The sequence below is a fragment of the Rhinoderma darwinii genome (genome assembly GCF_050947455.1).
Source record: "Rhinoderma darwinii isolate aRhiDar2 chromosome 5 unlocalized genomic scaffold, aRhiDar2.hap1 SUPER_5_unloc_7, whole genome shotgun sequence".
NCBI classification, from domain to species: domain Eukaryota; kingdom Metazoa; phylum Chordata; class Amphibia; order Anura; family Rhinodermatidae; genus Rhinoderma; species Rhinoderma darwinii.
Window position 1 is genome coordinate 740,691 of NW_027461820.1, and position 18,016 is coordinate 758,706.

The 18,016-nt window shown below is 47.7% G+C and overlaps 12 non-coding genes across 12 annotated transcripts; all 12 read left to right on the forward strand.

Moving 5' to 3' along the window:
- The first annotated feature begins 845 nt into the window (after positions 1 to 845).
- On the forward strand, positions 846 to 1,036 carry LOC142697089 (U2 spliceosomal RNA). Its single transcript, XR_012864917.1, has one exon. It is a non-coding gene; the product is annotated as a U2 spliceosomal RNA (small nuclear RNA).
- A 1,276-nt stretch (positions 1,037 to 2,312) lies between these two features.
- LOC142696560 (U2 spliceosomal RNA) lies at positions 2,313 to 2,503 on the forward strand. Its single transcript, XR_012864444.1, has one exon. It is a non-coding gene; the product is annotated as a U2 spliceosomal RNA (small nuclear RNA).
- A 1,276-nt stretch (positions 2,504 to 3,779) lies between these two features.
- LOC142697090 (U2 spliceosomal RNA) lies at positions 3,780 to 3,970 on the forward strand. The gene has a single exon (XR_012864918.1). It is a non-coding gene; the product is annotated as a U2 spliceosomal RNA (small nuclear RNA).
- A 1,288-nt stretch (positions 3,971 to 5,258) lies between these two features.
- On the forward strand, positions 5,259 to 5,449 carry LOC142697091 (U2 spliceosomal RNA). The gene has a single exon (XR_012864919.1). It is a non-coding gene; the product is annotated as a U2 spliceosomal RNA (small nuclear RNA).
- A 1,296-nt stretch (positions 5,450 to 6,745) lies between these two features.
- On the forward strand, positions 6,746 to 6,936 carry LOC142697092 (U2 spliceosomal RNA). Its single transcript, XR_012864920.1, has one exon. It is a non-coding gene; the product is annotated as a U2 spliceosomal RNA (small nuclear RNA).
- A 1,280-nt stretch (positions 6,937 to 8,216) lies between these two features.
- Positions 8,217 to 8,407, forward strand: LOC142697093 (U2 spliceosomal RNA). Its single transcript, XR_012864921.1, has one exon. It is a non-coding gene; the product is annotated as a U2 spliceosomal RNA (small nuclear RNA).
- A 1,292-nt stretch (positions 8,408 to 9,699) lies between these two features.
- LOC142697094 (U2 spliceosomal RNA) lies at positions 9,700 to 9,890 on the forward strand. Its single transcript, XR_012864922.1, has one exon. It is a non-coding gene; the product is annotated as a U2 spliceosomal RNA (small nuclear RNA).
- Positions 9,891 to 11,174: 1,284 nt separating this feature from the next.
- LOC142697097 (U2 spliceosomal RNA) lies at positions 11,175 to 11,365 on the forward strand. The gene has a single exon (XR_012864924.1). It is a non-coding gene; the product is annotated as a U2 spliceosomal RNA (small nuclear RNA).
- A 1,304-nt stretch (positions 11,366 to 12,669) lies between these two features.
- On the forward strand, positions 12,670 to 12,860 carry LOC142697098 (U2 spliceosomal RNA). Its single transcript, XR_012864925.1, has one exon. It is a non-coding gene; the product is annotated as a U2 spliceosomal RNA (small nuclear RNA).
- A 1,284-nt stretch (positions 12,861 to 14,144) lies between these two features.
- Positions 14,145 to 14,335, forward strand: LOC142697099 (U2 spliceosomal RNA). The gene has a single exon (XR_012864926.1). It is a non-coding gene; the product is annotated as a U2 spliceosomal RNA (small nuclear RNA).
- A 1,299-nt stretch (positions 14,336 to 15,634) lies between these two features.
- LOC142697100 (U2 spliceosomal RNA) lies at positions 15,635 to 15,825 on the forward strand. Its single transcript, XR_012864927.1, has one exon. It is a non-coding gene; the product is annotated as a U2 spliceosomal RNA (small nuclear RNA).
- Positions 15,826 to 17,123: 1,298 nt separating this feature from the next.
- On the forward strand, positions 17,124 to 17,314 carry LOC142697101 (U2 spliceosomal RNA). The gene has a single exon (XR_012864928.1). It is a non-coding gene; the product is annotated as a U2 spliceosomal RNA (small nuclear RNA).
- Positions 17,315 to 18,016: the final 702 nt, after the last annotated feature.

Genomic DNA, 18,016 nt, shown 5'->3' on the forward strand with positions numbered 1-18,016 from the left:
ACCTGTGTACACTAGATGGATGTGATGGAATGTACTGTCGTCCCTACATTTCAAGAAGAAGTAAGAATTGCAGTTGCAACAAAGCCTTGCTTGCCTACAAAGAGAGCAGCAATTTGGATTTGTTACTATGTTACCTAGAAGAATAACAAACTGTGCAAGGATGGAGGTTGTAGGAGCAAGGAGAAGTTGTCTGTAAAGTTGGTGGATGCCTATTTTCCATTTTGCAGTCCCTTGTCTCCCTCTTGTGGCCTCCTGGAGGCAACTAGCTGTGCAAAAAAAAGACAGCCTGGCGGCCGGCTGTTGCAGTGTTGCCCTCTCAGGCAACACTGAGTGACTGACTGAGCCTCACCGTCTTATATAAAGTTCAGACGGAACTTTGCACGTGTCATAGTGGAGCCCTCAGGATTCCAGAGCCAGCTTTCTGACATCATAATGGGGCCTCAGAGATAAAAGCCTGGGCCCAGGCAGTGTTGGTCAGTGCTGCTCAGCAGGCAGCACTGGACTGGACTGGATTACAGCTGATACAAGGTGTGAAGGAACAAGGGGTGGCTGTGGGCATGCACTTGCTGCCGCTGCCAGTGTTTATCTGCATGGCAGCAGGGCATTTGGGCGTTGCCAGGAAGGCGTTTTTATGTAGATTCCTCCTCTTTCAGCACTGCATTGTGGTGCAAGCAAAAGAAGCAAATCCTGTCTGGCTTCCTCTCCGGCCTTTATTCACCTCCCGTGTAGCTGTGAGTGTGTGAGCCTGCAGGGCCCCATGGAATTGCCTAGAAGTAGGCTGAATCGCTGCAAGGGCTGAACAGCAGTATCGGGCAGGCTCGGGCAACGCGCGGCCCGTTCGGGTTATCGCTTCTCGGCCTTTTGGCTAAGATCAAGTGTAGTATCTGTTCTTATCAGTTTAATATCTGATACGTCCCCTATCTGGGGACCATATATTAAATGGATTTTTAGAACAGGGAGATGGAAATAGAGCTTGCTCTGTCCACTCCACGCATTGACCTGGTATTGCAGTATTTCCAGGACCGGTGCACCCTTTCCTTATGTGTTGACTAAAAGCAGATTCCAAAAGTGTTTTTTGTCTTTGCTATTGTTTCTGTCTTTCTGAAGGGATCTCCCCTTTTAATCCCATTATTTCAACACCTGTTGGACAATGCATGAGTGATAATGAGCTCATTGATTAAATGCAATTAATGAATAGATTGCCACCTCTTGTTGTGTGTCGTCTGTGTTTCTGTGTTTCCGGCATTTCACATTGGAACTCCTCATTCACCTTCCTTGTCTTCTCTCCGCCCTCCCTTTTAGGTAAGTTAAAGAGCTGCACCTGAGCCAGCCACTGATTGATTGATTGATTGATTGATTGATTGATTGATTGATGCAGCACAACAGTCAAATAGTGGAGTGGAGTAGGGGAACAGCAAACAGCCAATAAAGCAGCCCGCCCGCTCACCTGCCCGCCACAATGGACCTACCTGTGTACACTAGATGGATGTAATGGAATGTACTGTCGTCCCTACATTTCAAGAAGAAGTAAGAATTGCAGTTGCAACAAAGCCTTGCTTGCCTACAAAGAGAGCAGCAATTTGGATTTGTTACTATGTTACCTAGAAGAATAACAAACTGTGCAAGGATGGAGGTTGTAGGAGCAAGGAGAAGTTGTCTGTAAAGTTGGTGGATGCCTATTTTCCATTTTGCAGTCCCTTGTCTCCCTCTTGTGGCCTCCTGGAGGCAACTAGCTGTGCAAAAAAAAGACAGCCTGGCGGCCGGCTGTTGCAGTGTTGCCCTCTCAGGCAACACTGAGTGACTGACTGAGCCTCACCGTCTTATATAAAGTTCAGACGGAACTTTGCACGTGTCATAGTGGAGCCCTCAGGATTCCAGAGCCAGCTTTCTGACATCATAATGGGGCCTCAGAGATAAAAGCCTGGGCCCAGGCAGTGTTGGTCAGTGCTGCTCAGCAGGCAGCACTGGACTGGACTGGATTACAGCTGATACAAGGTGTGAAGGAACAAGGGGTGGCTGTGGGCATGCACTTGCTGCCGCTGCCAGTGTTTATCTGCATGGCAGCAGGGCATTTGGGCGTTGCCAGGAAGGCGTTTTTATGTAGATTCCTCCTCTTTCAGCACTGCATTGTGGTGCAAGCAAAAGAAGCAAATCCTGTCTGGCTTCCTCTCCGGCCTTTATTCACCTCCCGTGTAGCTGTGAGTGTGTGAGCCTGCAGGGCCCCATGGAATTGCCTAGAAGTAGGCTGAATCGCTGCAAGGGCTGAACAGCAGTATCGGGCAGGCTCGGGCAACGCGCGGCCCGTTCGGGTTATCGCTTCTCGGCCTTTTGGCTAAGATCAAGTGTAGTATCTGTTCTTATCAGTTTAATATCTGATACGTCCCCTATCTGGGGACCATATATTAAATGGATTTTTAGAACAGGGAGATGGAAATAGAGCTTGCTCTGTCCACTCCCCGCATTGACCTGGTATTGCAGTATTTCCAGGACCGGTGCACCCTTTCCTTATGTGTTGACTAAAAGCAGATTCCAAAAGTGTTTTTTGTCTTTGCTATTGTTTCTGTCTTTCTGAAGGGATCTCCCCTTTTAATCCCATTATTTCAACACCTGTTGGACAATGCATGAGTGATAATGAGCTCATTGATTAAATGCAATTAATGAATAGATTGCCACCTCTTGTTGTGTGTCGTCTGTGTTTCTGTGTTTCCGGCATTTCACATTGGAACACCTCATTCACCTTCCTTGTCTTCTCTCCGCCCTCCCTTTTAGGTAAGTTAAAGAGCTGCACCTGAGCCAGCCACTGATTGATTGATTGATTGATTGATTGATTGATTGATTGATGCAGCACAACAGTCAAATAGTGGAGTGGAGTAGGGGAACAGCAAACAGCCAATAAAGCAGCCCGCCCGCTCGCCTGCCCGCCACAATGGACCTACCTGTGTACACTAGATGGATGTGATGGAATGTACTGTCGTCCCTACATTTCAAGAAGAAGTAAGAATTGCAGTTGCAACAAAGCCTTGCTTGCCTACAAAGAGAGCAGCAATTTGGATTTGTTACTATGTTACCTAGAAGAATAACAAACTGTGCAAGGATGGAGGTTGTAGGAGCAAGGAGAAGTTGTCTGTAAAGTTGGTGGATGCCTATTTTCCATTTTGCAGTCCCTTGTCTCCCTCTTGTGGCCTCCTGGAGGCAACTAGCTGTGCAAAAAAAAGACAGCCTGGCGGCCGGCTGTTGCAGTGTTGCCCTCTCAGGCAACACTGAGTGACTGACTGAGCCTCACCGTCTTATATAAAGTTCAGACGGAACTTTGCACGTGTCATAGTGGAGCCCTCAGGATTCCAGAGCCAGCTTTCTGACATCATAATGGGGCCTCAGAGATAAAAGCCTGGGCCCAGGCAGTGTTGGTCAGTGCTGCTCAGCAGGCAGCACTGGACTGGACTGGATTACAGCTGATACAAGGTGTGAAGGAACAAGGGGTGGCTGTGGGCATGCACTTGCTGCCGCTGCCAGTGTTTATCTGCATGGCAGCATGGCATTTGGGCGTTGCCAGGAAGGCGTTTTTATGTAGATTCCTCCTCTTTCAGCACTGCATTGTGGTGCAAGCAAAAGAAGCAAATCCTGTCTGGCTTCCTCTCCGGCCTTTATTCACCTCCCGTGTAGCTGTGAGTGTGTGAGCCTGCAGGGCCCCATGGAATTGCCTAGAAGTAGGCTGAATCGCTGCAAGGGCTGAACAGCAGTATCGGGCAGGCTCGGGCAACGCGCGGCCCGTTCGGGTTATCGCTTCTCGGCCTTTTGGCTAAGATCAAGTGTAGTATCTGTTCTTATCAGTTTAATATCTGATACGTCCCCTATCTGGGGACCATATATTAAATGGATTTTTAGAACAGGGAGATGGAAATAGAGCTTGCTCTGTCCACTCCACGCATTGACCTGGTATTGCAGTATTTCCAGGACCGGTGCACCCTTTCCTTATGTGTTGACTAAAAGCAGATTCCAAAAGTGTTTTTTGTCTTTGCTATTGTTTCTGTCTTTCTGAAGGGATCTCCCCTTTTAATCCCATTATTTCAACACCTGTTGGACAATGCATGAGTGATAATGAGCTCATTGATTAAATGCAATTAATGAATAGATTGCCACCTCTTGTTGTGTGTCGTCTGTGTTTCTGTGTTTCCGGCATTTCACATTGGAACACCTCATTCACCTTCCTTGTCTTCTCTCCGCCCTCCCTTTTAGGTAAGTTAAAGAGCTGCACCTGAGCCAGCCACTGATTGATTGATTGATTGATTGATTGATTGATTGATTGATTGATTGATTGATGCAGCACAACAGTCAAATAGTGGAGTGGAGTAGGGGAACAGCAAACAGCCAATAAAGCAGCCCGCCCGCTCGCCTGCCCGCCACAATGGACCTACCTGTGTACACTAGATGGATGTGATGGAATGTACTGTCGTCCCTACATTTCAAGAAGAAGTAAGAATTGCAGTTGCAACAAAGCCTTGCTTGCCTACAAAGAGAGCAGCAATTTGGATTTGTTACTATGTTACCTAGAAGAATAACAAACTGTGCAAGGATGGAGGTTGTAGGAGCAAGGAGAAGTTGTCTGTAAAGTTGGTGGATGCCTATTTTCCATTTTGCAGTCCCTTGTCTCCCTCTTGTGGCCTCCTGGAGGCAACTAGCTGTGCAAAAAAAAGACAGCCTGGCGGCCGGCTGTTGCAGTGTTGCCCTCTCAGGCAACACTGAGTGACTGACTGAGCCTCACCGTCTTATATAAAGTTCAGACGGAACTTTGCACGTGTCATAGTGGAGCCCTCAGGATTCCAGAGCCAGCTTTCTGACATCATAATGGGGCCTCAGAGATAAAAGCCTGGGCCCAGGCAGTGTTGGTCAGTGCTGCTCAGCAGGCAGCACTGGACTGGACTGGATTACAGCTGATACAAGGTGTGAAGGAACAAGGGGTGGCTGTGGGCATGCACTTGCTGCCGCTGCCAGTGTTTATCTGCATGGCAGCAGGGCATTTGGGCGTTGCCAGGAAGGCGTTTTTATGTAGATTCCTCCTCTTTCAGCACTGCATTGTGGTGCAAGCAAAAGAAGCAAATCCTGTCTGGCTTCCTCTCCGGCCTTTATTCACCTCCCGTGTAGCTGTGAGTGTGTGAGCCTGCAGGGCCCCATGGAATTGCCTAGAAGTAGGCTGAATCGCTGCAAGGGCTGAACAGCAGTATCGGGCAGGCTCGGGCAACGCGCGGCCCGTTCGGGTTATCGCTTCTCGGCCTTTTGGCTAAGATCAAGTGTAGTATCTGTTCTTATCAGTTTAATATCTGATACGTCCCCTATCTGGGGACCATATATTAAATGGATTTTTAGAACAGGGAGATGGAAATAGAGCTTGCTCTGTCCACTCCACGCATTGACCTGGTATTGCAGTATTTCCAGGACCGGTGCACCCTTTCCTTATGTGTTGACTAAAAGCAGATTCCAAAAGTGTTTTTTGTCTTTGCTATTGTTTCTGTCTTTCTGAAGGGATCTCCCCTTTTAATCCCATTATTTCAACACCTGTTGGACAATGCATGAGTGATAATGAGCTCATTGATTAAATGCAATTAATGAATAGATTGCCACCTCTTGTTGTGTGTCGTCTGTGTTTCTGTGTTTCCGGCATTTCACATTGGAACACCTCATTCACCTTCCTTGTCTTCTCTCCGCCCTCCCTTTTAGGTAAGTTAAAGAGCTGCACCTGAGCCAGCCACTGATTGATTGATTGATTGATTGATTGATTGATTGATTGATTGATTGATTGATTGATTGATGCAGCACAACAGTCAAATAGTGGAGTGGAGTAGGGGAACAGCAAACAGCCAATAAAGCAGCCCGCCCGCTCGCCTGCCCGCCACAATGGACCTACCTGTGTACACTAGATGGATGTGATGGAATGTACTGTCGTCCCTACATTTCAAGAAGAAGTAAGAATTGCAGTTGCAACAAAGCCTTGCTTGCCTACAAAGAGAGCAGCAATTTGGATTTGTTACTATGTTACCTAGAAGAATAACAAACTGTGCAAGGATGGAGGTTGTAGGAGCAAGGAGAAGTTGTCTGTAAAGTTGGTGGATGCCTATTTTCCATTTTGCAGTCCCTTGTCTCCCTCTTGTGGCCTCCTGGAGGCAACTAGCTGTGCAAAAAAAAGACAGCCTGGCGGCCGGCTGTTGCAGTGTTGCCCTCTCAGGCAACACTGAGTGACTGACTGAGCCTCACCGTCTTATATAAAGTTCAGACGGAACTTTGCACGTGTCATAGTGGAGCCCTCAGGATTCCAGAGCCAGCTTTCTGACATCATAATGGGGCCTCAGAGATAAAAGCCTGGGCCCAGGCAGTGTTGGTCAGTGCTGCTCAGCAGGCAGCACTGGACTGGACTGGATTACAGCTGATACAAGGTGTGAAGGAACAAGGGGTGGCTGTGGGCATGCATTTGCTGCCGCTGCCAGTGTTTATCTGCATGGCAGCAGGGCATTTGGGCGTTGCCAGGAAGGCGTTTTTATGTAGATTCCTCCTCTTTCAGCACTGCATTGTGGTGCAAGCAAAAGAAGCAAATCCTGTCTGGCTTCCTCTCCGGCCTTTATTCACCTCCCGTGTAGCTGTGAGTGTGTGAGCCTGCAGGGCCCCATGGAATTGCCTAGAAGTAGGCTGAATCGCTGCAAGGGCTGAACAGCAGTATCGGGCAGGCTCGGGCAACGCGCGGCCCGTTCGGGTTATCGCTTCTCGGCCTTTTGGCTAAGATCAAGTGTAGTATCTGTTCTTATCAGTTTAATATCTGATACGTCCCCTATCTGGGGACCATATATTAAATGGATTTTTAGAACAGGGAGATGGAAATAGAGCTTGCTCTGTCCACTCCACGCATTGACCTGGTATTGCAGTATTTCCAGGACCGGTGCACCCTTTCCTTATGTGTTGACTAAAAGCAGATTCCAAAAGTGTTTTTTGTCTTTGCTATTGTTTCTGTCTTTCTGAAGGGATCTCCCCTTTTAATCCCATTATTTCAACACCTGTTGGACAATGCATGAGTGATAATGAGCTCATTGATTAAATGCAATTAATGAATAGATTGCCACCTCTTGTTGTGTGTCGTCTGTGTTTCTGTGTTTCCGGCATTTCACATTGGAACACCTCATTCACCTTCCTTGTCTTCTCTCCGCCCTCCCTTTTAGGTAAGTTAAAGAGCTGCACCTGAGCCAGCCACTGATTGATTGATTGATTGATTGATTGATTGATTGATTGATTGATGCAGCACAACAGTCAAATAGTGGAGTGGAGTAGGGGAACAGCAAACAGCCAATAAAGCAGCCCGCCCGCTCGCCTGCCCGCCACAATGGACCTACCTGTGTACACTAGATGGATGTGATGGAATGTACTGTCGTCCCTACATTTCAAGAAGAAGTAAGAATTGCAGTTGCAACAAAGCCTTGCTTGCCTACAAAGAGAGCAGCAATTTGGATTTGTTACTATGTTACCTAGAAGAATAACAAACTGTGCAAGGATGGAGGTTGTAGGAGCAAGGAGAAGTTGTCTGTAAAGTTGGTGGATGCCTATTTTCCATTTTGCAGTCCCTTGTCTCCCTCTTGTGGCCTCCTGGAGGCAACTAGCTGTGCAAAAAAAAGACAGCCTGGCGGCCGGCTGTTGCAGTGTTGCCCTCTCAGGCAACACTGAGTGACTGACTGAGCCTCACCGTCTTATATAATGTTCAGACGGAACTTTGCACGTGTCATAGTGGAGCCCTCAGGATTCCAGAGCCAGCTTTCTGACATCATAATGGGGCCTCAGAGATAAAAGCCTGGGCCCAGGCAGTGTTGGTCAGTGCTGCTCAGCAGGCAGCACTGGACTGGACTGGATTACAGCTGATACAAGGTGTGAAGGAACAAGGGGTGGCTGTGGGCATGCACTTGCTGCCGCTGCCAGTGTTTATCTGCATGGCAGCAGGGCATTTGGGCGTTGCCAGGAAGGCGTTTTTATGTAGATTCCTCCTCTTTCAGCACTGCATTGTGGTGCAAGCAAAAGAAGCAAATCCTGTCTGGCTTCCTCTCCGGCCTTTATTCACCTCCCGTGTAGCTGTGAGTGTGTGAGCCTGCAGGGCCCCATGGAATTGCCTAGAAGTAGGCTGAATCGCTGCAAGGGCTGAACAGCAGTATCGGGCAGGCTCGGGCAACGCGCGGCCCGTTCGGGTTATCGCTTCTCGGCCTTTTGGCTAAGATCAAGTGTAGTATCTGTTCTTATCAGTTTAATATCTGATACGTCCCCTATCTGGGGACCATATATTAAATGGATTTTTAGAACAGGGAGATGGAAATAGAGCTTGCTCTGTCCACTCCACGCATTGACCTGGTATTGCAGTATTTCCAGGACCGGTGCACCCTTTCCTTATGTGTTGACTAAAAGCAGATTCCAAAAGTGTTTTTTGTCTTTGCTATTGTTTCTGTCTTTCTGAAGGGATCTCCCCTTTTAATCCCATTATTTCAACACCTGTTGGACAATGCATGAGTGATAATGAGCTCATTGATTAAATGCAATTAATGAATAGATTGCCACCTCTTGTTGTGTGTCGTCTGTGTTTCTGTGTTTCCGGCATTTCACATTGGAACACCTCATTCACCTTCCTTGTCTTCTCTCCGCCCTCCCTTTTAGGTAAGTTAAAGAGCTGCACCTGAGCCAGCCACTGATTGATTGATTGATTGATTGATTGATTGATTGATTGATTGATTGATTGATTGATGCAGCACAACAGTCAAATAGTGGAGTGGAGTAGGGGAACAGCAAACAGCCAATAAAGCAGCCCGCCCGCTCGCCTGCCCGCCACAATGGACCTACCTGTGTACACTAGATGGATGTGATGGAATGTACTGTCGTCCCTACATTTCAAGAAGAAGTAAGAATTGCAGTTGCAACAAAGCCTTGCTTGCCTACAAAGAGAGCAGCAATTTGGATTTGTTACTATGTTACCTAGAAGAATAACAAACTGTGCAAGGATGGAGGTTGTAGGAGCAAGGAGAAGTTGTCTGTAAAGTTGGTGGATGCCTATTTTCCATTTTGCAGTCCCTTGTCTCCCTCTTGTGGCCTCCTGGAGGCAACTAGCTGTGCAAAAAAAAGACAGCCTGGCGGCCGGCTGTTGCAGTGTTGCCCTCTCAGGCAACACTGAGTGACTGACTGAGCCTCACCGTCTTATATAAAGTTCAGACGGAACTTTGCACGTGTCATAGTGGAGCCCTCAGGATTCCAGAGCCAGCTTTCTGACATCATAATGGGGCCTCAGAGATAAAAGCCTGGGCCCAGGCAGTGTTGGTCAGTGCTGCTCAGCAGGCAGCACTGGACTGGACTGGATTACAGCTGATACAAGGTGTGAAGGAACAAGGGGTGGCTGTGGGCATGCACTTGCTGCCGCTGCCAGTGTTTATCTGCATGGCAGCAGGGCATTTGGGCGTTGCCAGGAAGGCGTTTTTATGTAGATTCCTCCTCTTTCAGCACTGCATTGTGGTGCAAGCAAAAGAAGCAAATCCTGTCTGGCTTCCTCTCCGGCCTTTATTCACCTCCCGTGTAGCTGTGAGTGTGTGAGCCTGCAGGGCCCCATGGAATTGCCTAGAAGTAGGCTGAATCGCTGCAAGGGCTGAACAGCAGTATCGGGCAGGCTCGGGCAACGCGCGGCCCGTTCGGGTTATCGCTTCTCGGCCTTTTGGCTAAGATCAAGTGTAGTATCTGTTCTTATCAGTTTAATATCTGATACGTCCCCTATCTGGGGACCATATATTAAATGGATTTTTAGAACAGGGAGATGGAAATAGAGCTTGCTCTGTCCACTCCACGCATTGACCTGGTATTGCAGTATTTCCAGGACCGGTGCACCCTTTCCTTATGTGTTGACTAAAAGCAGATTCCAAAAGTGTTTTTTGTCTTTGCTATTGTTTCTGTCTTTCTGAAGGGATCTCCCCTTTTAATCCCATTATTTCAACACCTGTTGGACAATGCATGAGTGATAATGAGCTCATTGATTAAATGCAATTAATGAATAGATTGCCACCTCTTGTTGTGTGTCGTCTGTGTTTCTGTGTTTCCGGCATTTCACATTGGAACACCTCATTCACCTTCCTTGTCTTCTCTCCGCCCTCCCTTTTAGGTAAGTTAAAGAGCTGCACCTGAGCCAGCCACTGATTGATTGATTGATTGATTGATTGATTGATTGATTGATTGATTGATGCAGCACAACAGTCAAATAGTGGAGTGGAGTAGGGGAACAGCAAACAGCCAATAAAGCAGCCCGCCCGCTCGCCTGCCCGCCACAATGGACCTACCTGTGTACACTAGATGGATGTGATGGAATGTACTGTCGTCCCTACATTTCAAGAAGAAGTAAGAATTGCAGTTGCAACAAAGCCTTGCTTGCCTACAAAGAGAGCAGCAATTTGGATTTGTTACTATGTTACCTAGAAGAATAACAAACTGTGCAAGGATGGAGGTTGTAGGAGCAAGGAGAAGTTGTCTGTAAAGTTGGTGGATGCCTATTTTCCATTTTGCAGTCCCTTGTCTCCCTCTTGTGGCCTCCTGGAGGCAACTAGCTGTGCAAAAAAAAGACAGCCTGGCGGCCGGCTGTTGCAGTGTTGCCCTCTCAGGCAACACTGAGTGACTGACTGAGCCTCACCGTCTTATATAAAGTTCAGACGGAACTTTGCACGTGTCATAGTGGAGCCCTCAGGATTCCAGAGCCAGCTTTCTGACATCATAATGGGGCCTCAGAGATAAAAGCCTGGGCCCAGGCAGTGTTGGTCAGTGCTGCTCAGCAGGCAGCACTGGACTGGACTGGATTACAGCTGATACAAGGTGTGAAGGAACAAGGGGTGGCTGTGGGCATGCACTTGCTGCCGCTGCCAGTGTTTATCTGCATGGCAGCAGGGCATTTGGGCGTTGCCAGGAAGGCGTTTTTATGTAGATTCCTCCTCTTTCAGCACTGCATTGTGGTGCAAGCAAAAGAAGCAAATCCTGTCTGGCTTCCTCTCCGGCCTTTATTCACCTCCCGTGTAGCTGTGAGTGTGTGAGCCTGCAGGGCCCCATGGAATTGCCTAGAAGTAGGCTGAATCGCTGCAAGGGCTGAACAGCAGTATCGGGCAGGCTCGGGCAACGCGCGGCCCGTTCGGGTTATCGCTTCTCGGCCTTTTGGCTAAGATCAAGTGTAGTATCTGTTCTTATCAGTTTAATATCTGATACGTCCCCTATCTGGGGACCATATATTAAATGGATTTTTAGAACAGGGAGATGGAAATAGAGCTTGCTCTGTCCACTCCACGCATTGACCTGGTATTGCAGTATTTCCAGGACCGGTGCACCCTTTCCTTATGTGTTGACTAAAAGCAGATTCCAAAAGTGTTTTTTGTCTTTGCTATTGTTTCTGTCTTTCTGAAGGGATCTCCCCTTTTAATCCCATTATTTCAACACCTGTTGGACAATGCATGAGTGATAATGAGCTCATTGATTAAATGCAATTAATGAATAGATTGCCACCTCTTGTTGTGTGTCGTCTGTGTTTCTGTGTTTCCGGCATTTCACATTGGAACACCTCATTCACCTTCCTTGTCTTCTCTCCGCCCTCCCTTTTAGGTAAGTTAAAGAGCTGCACCTGAGCCAGCCACTGATTGATTGATTGATTGATTGATTGATTGATTGATTGATTGATTGATTGATTGATTGATTGATTGATGCAGCACAACAGTCAAATAGTGGAGTGGAGTAGGGGAACAGCAAACAGCCAATAAAGCAGCCCGCCCGCTCGCCTGCCCGCCACAATGGACCTACCTGTGTACACTAGATGGATGTGATGGAATGTACTGTCGTCCCTACATTTCAAGAAGAAGTAAGAATTGCAGTTGCAACAAAGCCTTGCTTGCCTACAAAGAGAGCAGCAATTTGGATTTGTTACTATGTTACCTAGAAGAATAACAAACTGTGCAAGGATGGAGGTTGTAGGAGCAAGGAGAAGTTGTCTGTAAAGTTGGTGGATGCCTATTTTCCATTTTGCAGTCCCTTGTCTCCCTCTTGTGGCCTCCTGGAGGCAACTAGCTGTGCAAAAAAAAGACAGCCTGGCGGCCGGCTGTTGCAGTGTTGCCCTCTCAGGCAACACTCAGTGACTGACTGAGCCTCACCGTCTTATATAAAGTTCAGACGGAACTTTGCACGTGTCATAGTGGAGCCCTCAGGATTCCAGAGCCAGCTTTCTGACATCATAATGGGGCCTCAGAGATAAAAGCCTGGGCCCAGGCAGTGTTGGTCAGTGCTGCTCAGCAGGCAGCACTGGACTGGACTGGATTACAGCTGATACAAGGTGTGAAGGAACAAGGGGTGGCTGTGGGCATGCACTTGCTGCCGCTGCCAGTGTTTATCTGCATGGCAGCAGGGCATTTGGGCGTTGCCAGGAAGGCGTTTTTATGTAGATTCCTCCTCTTTCAGCACTGCATTGTGGTGCAAGCAAAAGAAGCAAATCCTGTCTGGCTTCCTCTCCGGCCTTTATTCACCTCCCGTGTAGCTGTGAGTGTGTGAGCCTGCAGGGCCCCATGGAATTGCCTAGAAGTAGGCTGAATCGCTGCAAGGGCTGAACAGCAGTATCGGGCAGGCTCGGGCAACGCGCGGCCCGTTCGGGTTATCGCTTCTCGGCCTTTTGGCTAAGATCAAGTGTAGTATCTGTTCTTATCAGTTTAATATCTGATACGTCCCCTATCTGGGGACCATATATTAAATGGATTTTTAGAACAGGGAGATGGAAATAGAGCTTGCTCTGTCCACTCCACGCATTGACCTGGTATTGCAGTATTTCCAGGACCGGTGCACCCTTTCCTTATGTGTTGACTAAAAGCAGATTCCAAAAGTGTTTTTTGTCTTTGCTATTGTTTCTGTCTTTCTGAAGGGATCTCCCCTTTTAATCCCATTATTTCAACACCTGTTGGACAATGCATGAGTGATAATGAGCTCATTGATTAAATGCAATTAATGAATAGATTGCCACCTCTTGTTGTGTGTCGTCTGTGTTTCTGTGTTTCCGGCATTTCACATTGGAACACCTCATTCACCTTCCTTGTCTTCTCTCCGCCCTCCCTTTTAGGTAAGTTAAAGAGCTGCACCTGAGCCAGCCACTGATTGATTGATTGATTGATTGATTGATTGATTGATTGATTGATTGATGCAGCACAACAGTCAAATAGTGGAGTGGAGTAGGGGAACAGCAAACAGCCAATAAAGCAGCCCGCCCGCTCGCCTGCCCGCCACAATGGACCTACCTGTGTACACTAGATGGATGTGATGGAATGTACTGTCGTCCCTACATTTCAAGAAGAAGTAAGAATTGCAGTTGCAACAAAGCCTTGCTTGCCTACAAAGAGAGCAGCAATTTGGATTTGTTACTATGTTACCTAGAAGAATAACAAACTGTGCAAGGATGGAGGTTGTAGGAGCAAGGAGAAGTTGTCTGTAAAGTTGGTGGATGCCTATTTTCCATTTTGCAGTCCCTTGTCTCCCTCTTGTGGCCTCCTGGAGGCAACTAGCTGTGCAAAAAAAAGACAGCCTGGCGGCCGGCTGTTGCAGTGTTGCCCTCTCAGGCAACACTGAGTGACTGACTGAGCCTCACCGTCTTATATAAAGTTCAGACGGAACTTTGCACGTGTCATAGTGGAGCCCTCAGGATTCCAGAGCCAGCTTTCTGACATCATAATGGGGCCTCAGAGATAAAAGCCTGGGCCCAGGCAGTGTTGGTCAGTGCTGCTCAGCAGGCAGCACTGGACTGGACTGGATTACAGCTGATACAAGGTGTGAAGGAACAAGGGGTGGCTGTGGGCATGCACTTGCTGCCGCTGCCAGTGTTTATCTGCATGGCAGCAGGGCATTTGGGCGTTGCCAGGAAGGCGTTTTTATGTAGATTCCTCCTCTTTCAGCACTGCATTGTGGTGCAAGCAAAAGAAGCAAATCCTGTCTGGCTTCCTCTCCGGCCTTTATTCACCTCCCGTGTAGCTGTGAGTGTGTGAGCCTGCAGGGCCCCATGGAATTGCCTAGAAGTAGGCTGAATCGCTGCAAGGGCTGAACAGCAGTATCGGGCAGGCTCGGGCAACGCGCGGCCCGTTCGGGTTATCGCTTCTCGGCCTTTTGGCTAAGATCAAGTGTAGTATCTGTTCTTATCAGTTTAATATCTGATACGTCCCCTATCTGGGGACCATATATTAAATGGATTTTTAGAACAGGGAGATGGAAATAGAGCTTGCTCTGTCCACTCCACGCATTGACCTGGTATTGCAGTATTTCCAGGACCGGTGCACCCTTTCCTTATGTGTTGACTAAAAGCAGATTCCAAAAGTGTTTTTTGTCTTTGCTATTGTTTCTGTCTTTCTGAAGGGATCTCCCCTTTTAATCCCATTATTTCAACACCTGTTGGACAATGCATGAGTGATAATGAGCTCATTGATTAAATGCAATTAATGAATAGATTGCCACCTCTTGTTGTGTGTCGTCTGTGTTTCTGTGTTTCCGGCATTTCACATTGGAACACCTCATTCACCTTCCTTGTCTTCTCTCCGCCCTCCCTTTTAGGTAAGTTAAAGAGCTGCACCTGAGCCAGCCACTGATTGATTGATTGATTGATTGATTGATTGATTGATTGATTGATTGATTGATTGATTGATTGATGCAGCACAACAGTCAAATAGTGGAGTGGAGTAGGGGAACAGCAAACAGCCAATAAAGCAGCCCGCCCGCTCGCCTGCCCGCCACAATGGACCTACCTGTGTACACAGATGGATGTGATGGAATGTACTGTCGTCCCTACATTTCAAGAAGAAGTAAGAATTGCAGTTGCAACAAAGCCTTGCTTGCCTACAAAGAGAGCAGCAATTTGGATTTGTTACTATGTTACCTAGAAGAATAACAAACTGTGCAAGGATGGAGGTTGTAGGAGCAAGGAGAAGTTGTCTGTAAAGTTGGTGGATGCCTATTTTCCATTTTGCAGTCCCTTGTCTCCCTCTTGTGGCCTCCTGGAGGCAACTAGCTGTGCAAAAAAAAGACAGCCTGGCGGCCGGCTGTTGCAGTGTTGCCCTCTCAGGCAACACTGAGTGACTGACTGAGCCTCACCGTCTTATATAAAGTTCAGACGGAACTTTGCACGTGTCATAGTGGAGCCCTCAGGATTCCAGAGCCAGCTTTCTGACATCATAATGGGGCCTCAGAGATAAAAGCCTGGGCCCAGGCAGTGTTGGTCAGTGCTGCTCAGCAGGCAGCACTGGACTGGACTGGATTACAGCTGATACAAGGTGTGAAGGAACAAGGGGTGGCTGTGGGCATGCACTTGCTGCCGCTGCCAGTGTTTATCTGCATGGCAGCAGGGCATTTGGGCGTTGCCAGGAAGGCGTTTTTATGTAGATTCCTCCTCTTTCAGCACTGCATTGTGGTGCAAGCAAAAGAAGCAAATCCTGTCTGGCTTCCTCTCCGGCCTTTATTCACCTCCCGTGTAGCTGTGAGTGTGTGAGCCTGCAGGGCCCCATGGAATTGCCTAGAAGTAGGCTGAATCGCTGCAAGGGCTGAACAGCAGTATCGGGCAGGCTCGGGCAACGCGCGGCCCGTTCGGGTTATCGCTTCTCGGCCTTTTGGCTAAGATCAAGTGTAGTATCTGTTCTTATCAGTTTAATATCTGATACGTCCCCTATCTGGGGACCATATATTAAATGGATTTTTAGAACAGGGAGATGGAAATAGAGCTTGCTCTGTCCACTCCACGCATTGACCTGGTATTGCAGTATTTCCAGGACCGGTGCACCCTTTCCTTATGTGTTGACTAAAAGCAGATTCCAAAAGTGTTTTTTGTCTTTGCTATTGTTTCTGTCTTTCTGAAGGGATCTCCCCTTTTAATCCCATTATTTCAACACCTGTTGGACAATGCATGAGTGATAATGAGCTCATTGATTAAATGCAATTAATGAATAGATTGCCACCTCTTGTTGTGTGTCGTCTGTGTTTCTGTGTTTCCGGCATTTCACATTGGAACACCTCATTCACCTTCCTTGTCTTCTCTCCGCCCTCTTCTCTCCGCCCTCCCTTTTAGGTAAGTTAAAGAGCTGCACCTGAGCCAGCCACTGATTGATTGATTGATTGATTGATTGATTGATTGATTGATTGATTGATGCAGCACAACAGTCAAATAGTGGAGTGGAGTAGGGGAACAGCAAACAGCCAATAAAGCAGCCCGCCCGCTCGCCTGCCCGCCACAATGGACCTACCTGTGTACACTAGATGGATGTGATGGAATGTACTGTCGTCCCTACATTTCAAGAAGAAGTAAGAATTGCAGTTGCAACAAAGCCTTGCTTGCCTACAAAGAGAGCAGCAATTTGGATTTGTTACTATGTTACCTAGAAGAATAACAAACTGTGCAAGGATGGAGGTTGTAGGAGCAAGGAGAAGTTGTCTGTAAAGTTGGTGGATGCCTATTTTCCATTTTGCAGTCCCTCGTCTCCCTCTTGTGGCCTCCTGGAGGCAACTAGCTGTGCAAAAAAAAGACAGCCTGGCGGCCGGCTGTTGCAGTGTTGCCCTCTCAGGCAACACTGAGTGACTGACTGAGCCTCACCGTCTTATATAAAGTTCAGACGGAACTTTGCACGTGTCATAGTGGAGCCCTCAGGATTCCAGAGCCAGCTTTCTGACATCATAATGGGGCCTCAGAGATAAAAGCCTGGGCCCAGGCAGTGTTGGTCAGTGCTGCTCAGCAGGCAGCACTGGACTGGACTGGATTACAGCTGATACAAGGTGTGAAGGAACAAGGGGTGGCTGTGGGCATGCACTTGCTGCCGCTGCCAGTGTTTATCTGCATGGCAGCAGGGCATTTGGGCGTTGCCAGGAAGGCGTTTTTATGTAGATTCCTCCTCTTTCAGCACTGCATTGTGGTGCAAGCAAAAGAAGCAAATCCTGTCTGGCTTCCTCTCCGGCCTTTATTCACCTCCCGTGTAGCTGTGAGTGTGTGAGCCTGCAGGGCCCCATGGAATTGCCTAGAAGTAGGCTGAATCGCTGCAAGGGCTGAACAGCAGTATCGGGCAGGCTCGGGCAACGCGCGGCCCGTTCGGGTTATCGCTTCTCGGCCTTTTGGCTAAGATCAAGTGTAGTATCTGTTCTTATCAGTTTAATATCTGATACGTCCCCTATCTGGGGACCATATATTAAATGGATTTTTAGAACAGGGAGATGGAAATAGAGCTTGCTCTGTCCACTCCACGCATTGACCTGGTATTGCAGTATTTCCAGGACCGGTGCACCCTTTCCTTATGTGTTGACTAAAAGCAGATTCCAAAAGTGTTTTTTGTCTTTGCTATTGTTTCTGTCTTTCTGAAGGGATCTCCCCTTTTAATCCCATTATTTCAACACCTGTTGGACAATGCATGAGTGATAATGAGCTCATTGATTAAATGCAATTAATGAATAGATTGCCACCTCTTGTTGTGTGTCGTCTGTGTTTCTGTGTTTCCGGCATTTCACATTGGAACACCTCATTCACCTTCCTTGTCTTCTCTCCGCCCTCCCTTTTAGGTAAGTTAAAGAGCTGCACCTGAGCCAGCCACTGATTGATTGATTGATTGATTGATTGATTGATTGATTGATTGATTGATTGATTGATGCAGCACAACAGTCAAATAGTGGAGTGGAGTAGGGGAACAGCAAACAGCCAATAAAGCAGCCCGCCCGCTCGCCTGCCCGCCACAATGGACCTACCTGTGTACACTAGATGGATATGATGGAATGTACTGTCGTCCCTACATTTCAAGAAGAAGTAAGAATTGCAGTTGCAACAAAGCCTTGCTTGCCTACAAAGAGAGCAGCAATTTGGATTTGTTACTATGTTACCTAGAAGAATAACAAACTGTGCAAGGATGGAGGTTGTAGGAGCAAGGAGAAGTTGTCTGTAAAGTTGGTGGATGCCTATTTTCCATTTTGCAGTCCCTTGTCTCCCTCTTGTGGCCTCCTG